The sequence below is a fragment of the Lycium barbarum genome, chromosome 3, assembly GCF_019175385.1.
Source record: "Lycium barbarum isolate Lr01 chromosome 3, ASM1917538v2, whole genome shotgun sequence".
Taxonomy (NCBI): domain Eukaryota; kingdom Viridiplantae; phylum Streptophyta; class Magnoliopsida; order Solanales; family Solanaceae; genus Lycium; species Lycium barbarum.
Genome location: NC_083339.1, coordinates 55,777,372 through 55,782,861, shown reverse-complemented (window position 1 = coordinate 55,782,861; position 5,490 = coordinate 55,777,372). Strand labels below are relative to the sequence as shown.

The 5,490-nt window shown below is 34.7% G+C and overlaps 1 long non-coding RNA gene across 1 annotated transcript; it reads right to left on the bottom strand.

Annotated features, from left to right (window-relative positions):
- Positions 1–706: 706 nt before the first annotated feature.
- On the bottom strand, positions 707–4,887 carry LOC132631226 (uncharacterized). The gene is made up of 2 exons (XR_009578824.1): positions 4,642–4,887; positions 707–3,614 (listed from the first exon to the last, which is right to left on the bottom strand). It is a non-coding gene; the product is annotated as an uncharacterized LOC132631226 (long non-coding RNA).
- Positions 4,888–5,490: the final 603 nt, after the last annotated feature.

The window sequence follows — 5,490 nt, the reverse complement described above, 5'->3', positions numbered from 1 at the left end:
TTTATAAGCCTTTTTTTTTTTTAATTTTATGGTTGATTCTATTTAAAGGCAATAAATGACCATTTCTAGTAGTGATTGGAGATGAATCTTTTTCCCAAATTTAATTTATACCTTTGTTTTCCAAACAAGGCCCAATTTTCATAAAAGAGGATAGTTATATTTTTAAACTACTTTTCACATAATAGTAGGGAGCTAATTTGTTTATTATCTTCTTGATCTTATTTTTTCACTTAATAAACTAAGCAGTTAAAATCAATTATTGAATTATTTCAAATGTCTATTAGTGTATTGACTAATCCAGCATACTTTTTAGTATAATATGGCTAAAACCTTTTTCTATAAACTACAACCTTATTTTAATTTAAATAGCAGTCTTATATTCTCCATTTTTGAAATCCTGATAATATTTACAAACTATTTTCCTAAACGTTTAAAATGTTATATTTGTATTTTTTATTCCTAATTAAATAACCTAAGTTTGGTCTGTAACCGTAATTAACGGATTCAAAAGGATGCCTAACCCCTTCCCTTTAGGATAATCAAGAACTCTTACCTAGAATCACACTAATTAAGTAGACCATTAACGGAGGTTTAGTTTAGCTTTACCTTAGTTAATATTTAGGTGTCCTAATTCACTATTAAAATAATTATGTGGCGACTCCTTAAAAATAAACAAATAGGAATTACCAATATGTTGTACTCCGATTTGACCCGTTTAAAATGGGGTATAACAAAAATTGGGTTCATACTTTAGTTCCGAACCCAAAAAGTCACCTAAAATAGGATTTCGAGCCACAAGGGGCAAAAAGGGAAATTCAACCCAATAAGCTTACCCAGCATCTATGGTGTCTATATACCAAATATGAACCAAATCCATCATCATATTCATGGTCAAATCAAGAATCCTCAAATTCTAGCTGAGGGTTCATAAACCATCAAATCCCATCCTTAAATCACGATTTCTAACATGGGAATCCTTACTAATTAATGATATAAAAGTAAAAGAGAGATTAGAAACTTTCACACTTGATGAATCTTGCAAATTCCTTCAAAAATCTCCTTAAACTGAGGTCTCAAGCTCCAAATATGTGAAAGAAGGGTATAAACACGAAATGGGGTTTAAAATCTGCCCAGGCCTAATTTTCTCTTCGCAAAGGCGGTCATGCCACACGAACGCGAGCCCTGACCAGCCTACTCATCGCGATCGCGAAGAGGCCATCGCGAACGATATGGGTCATCCCAATCCGGCCCAGGCCACACCCTTCTTCGCGAACATGAGCCCTCGGCTCTCGAATGCTACTCTCCTGGTCCACTACAACTCGCTAACGCGTTGAAGAAAACAAGATTCACTGAAAACAATAAAAAATTGGTTTTTCCCCAATTCCGGTCCAATACCCCAAACTCATGTGGAACCTCCCCGACACAAACCAAATATGCATTTCAATCATAAAACACGTTATGAACTCACTAGCGCATTCAAAATTCTCAAAGGAGATCATCATGACCGGTGTTGACCGTGGTCAACTCCAATCCTTGAAAATTAGGTTTCCAACCAAAAGTCTAAAATATCCCCGAGTCCCTCGTTAACCGAACCAACCACTCAACCAAGTCATAATCGATATTCCGGACCTAATGGAATCGATGAAATTTCCAAAAGGACTCATTTACCCCCGATGTTGACTTTGGTCAACCCAACACTTATAAACTTTCACAAATCCCATTTTCTCACCCAAATCTCATCCGAATGCCTTGAGAACCGCCCCACCCATCTCCACAAGTCAAATATACTCTAATGAAGCTAGGGGAAGGGTAATTAGGGGTAAAATAGTCAAAATAACTAAAACGACCTAACGGGTCATTACAACTATCTTCTCAAGCTTCTAGCATAGCTCTCGTGAAAGCTTTGTTGGATGGCTTTTTCAGAGTTTGGAATCAATCATGGACCTGTTCCTTCATCTGGTTCATCTTCTGTTCCTTTGCCCATTTATACTCTTCTTCCCACATTGGACAATCTATGATCATGTGATCCAGTTTTTCACATTTTAAACATCCATCAAACCGAGGCTTGTCGGTTTGCCTTACTTGAATTTCCCTTTATAAAGCTTTTGCCTTTCATGAGAAACTTCTTGAACTTACGAGTGATTAATGCCATGCCATCATCATCAAAGTCAGAGTTACCACACACTTTTTCCTTTATGGACAACCATTTATCTTTCTTTGACTCTTGTTTCATTTGAGAACTTTTTCTTAGTTCATAAGTATGCAAGTTTCCAATCAGTTCATCCGTTGTTAATTTGTTCATCTCCTTAGCTTCTTGAATAGCCGTAACTTTGCTTTCCCATGAAGAAAGCAAAATCCTAAGCACTTTTCTTACAAGCACCTCTGACTTGAAAGTTTTTCCAAGTGACTTGAGTTTATTTGTAATAATTGTGAACCTTGACTGCATCTCCTTGATGGACTCATTTTTGTTCATAGTGAACAATTCATAGTCAGTCATAAGTAATTCAATTCTAGACTGTTTTACCTAATTTGTTCCTTCATGTACAATTTATAATGATTCCCACATCTCTTTTGCAGATCCACAAGCAGAGATTCAATTATACTCATCGAGATCAAGTCCACATGTGAGTATTTTTATGGCCTTAGCATTTTTCTCCGGCATCTTGTAATCTTCTTCTCCCAAGCCAGCCTTTTCTTTGGGGAACCTTGTTTCCAGTTGCATCATCTTTCATTGGAGCCAGTGGACAACCACTAGTTATTACCCAAAATTGGTAATCCTCAGCTTGTAAAACGTTCTCCATACGAGACTTCCCCCAACTGTAATATTGCCCATTAAATAGTGGAGGTCGAGTAATGGACTGTCCCTCATTCATAGTTTGTGGTGCACTCATACTTGGATCTTTTTCAAGGTGTTAGCCTTACTAGAGAATACCCACTCTGATACTAATTGTTAATTTAGACACCACTTAGACTCAAGAGAGGGGTTTAATTGGGTCATACCAAATTTTCGCAACCAGTTAAGATTTGCCTAACTTTCAGCACAGTGAACCACTAGAAGGAACATGGTTCTTATACTACTATTTGTAGAATGAAAATTGTGGAATAAATAAGAACACAAGATTTTTATGTGGAAAATACCCGGCTTAAAAGGTGTAAAAAATCACGACCCACACCCCGGTAGGATTTACCCCCAACTTCACTAAACTTTAGCCAAATTCAGATTACAAACTTATGTAACTTAATAGACTACCCCTAGCCCCTTCAATGCCTACAATCACTTGAATGTAGCAACCCCTTCAAGCTAACTCTAGCTTGAAGCTGAAAGTTTGGAATAAAGTAAAACCTAAGCAATGCTTCTAGATTAAGCAAAATAGGTTACAACTCAAAAATAATTTTACTACAGAGAACTAAGACTGGATTTTAATACAGAGAACTAAGACTGGACAGAATGTTATGGAACCTTGGAATGGAACAGTGTCATAGTATGTTTCCTCTGCACATTTTAGCTTTCAAAAACTGCACTCTTTTGCTTTTCAATTCACTATTTAAATGCTCTCAATATTTGCACTAACTTGTAGTGAATGGTGCTGGACGTGTATCCTGCAAGATGAAGACTTGAGCAATATATATAGTTAGTGAAGAATAAAAGTCTATTCAAAGAATTACTATCCCAGCAACACTATCTTATCACCACATTGGTTAAGACAATTTTTTCAAACTGCCCACATGGGTTGGACAATATTTTCAAACTACTCACATGGGTTGAGACAACTTTTCTTGTTTTTTCAAACTACAACTTGCAGCCATTATTTACAAGTCATCCAAGTCAAGGCCATTCCTTATTTCAAGGAGACATACAAGCTTAATAATTTTACTCCAAGATTTAACATCTCAAGTCTTCATCAAGTGATCCATTTGTGTGTTCTAGGCATCAAACAAATTAACGCACATTAGCCAATTGTAGAACAAGTCAGTTTAATAATAATTCTCAATTAAGAAATTCTATTTAGTAATTTCTACAAATTTAGCACAACCCAATTTCGTTTGTTAATCATTAAAATTCACAAGAACTCAACAAAATGCAAAAAATCCTTAAAATGAACTAAATCCTAGTGATATTCTTCGATAGGAAATGTTTTCTAATTGCAACTAGTTACACATTATGCGCCCTCTTTTTTTTTTTTTTTTTTTTTTTAAATTTTAATCACTCCGTTTTAATTTGTTTGTCTCACTTTCCTTTTTAGTTCGTTTAAAAAATGAATATTTTTTTCCTTTATGGTTCGTATAAAAAAAGAATGTCTTTTTCCTTTTTTCAGAAACTCTTTAATTTCAACTTTTCAGCATGTTTAAGATCATAAGATTAAACAGCATTTTGGTACATTTTACACATCTTTTAGTTTAAGATCATAAGATTTAAAAGTCTTCTTTACTTTCTTAAACTTCATGCTAAGTTAAAATCAGACAAACAAATTGAAACACGGTGAGTACTTTAAACTGACGGAAAAAACTGCGATTTCCAGCGGAGTATCTACAAGGGATTCTTTAATTCATCGACATGTTGAAATGGGCTGTTTCATAAATCCAAAATTTACAAAATAAAACGAAAAGCTGGAAAGTTGGCTAATTTGGTTTAGTTGTTACCGGAAGAGGGAGTTCGCCATGGTGCCAAAACATTCCATACTGGGAAATGTAGAAGCGTGAGAATTACTCCAAGGATCCAAAAGAAAGTACTGATAATTTTTTGTGGTCTTCATCCAGAAGCATGTCCCTCTCCATTTTTTATACCAAACCAGACATCTTCTATCTCTAATATCTGATCTCTTGGAGTCGTTTGGTACGTGGGATAACATGGAAATCTAAGATTAAGTTTGGAATTAAATTTGTACTATGAGGTGTAAATTTATCCAACCATAGTATAAATTTAACCCCAAACTTAATCCTAGATATCCCACTTTATCACATCAAACTTAGTACTCCCTTCGTCCCAATTTATGTGACATAATTTGACTAGACATGAAATTTAAGAAAGAAAGGAAGATTTTTAAAACTTGTGGTCTAAAACAAGCCATATATATTTATGTGGCGGTAAATAATTTCATCAAGGGTAAAAAGGAAATTTTCAAGTTGAATTATTTCTAATTATGAAAATTTATCATTCTTTTTGGGACAGACTAAAAAGAAAAGTGTATCACATAATTGAAATAAAGAAAATATTATTTTATCCCACCATCTCGCTCCCCTTTCTCCATATCATACATTCAAACATTAAGTATCCGAACGACTTACTCTTTTTGTTAAAAAAAATCCCACAATCTCACTCCCCTCTCTCCATATCATACATTCAAACATTCAGCACAACCACTAACCACTGGGGATGCATACTTTGATAAATATCAAGTTATAAGAATTAAAATTTTGGTATTCTGGTATTCGATACAATATTTTGTTTACCCCGGTTTCGGATAATCAATCAAAATTGTAGGTGAGGTA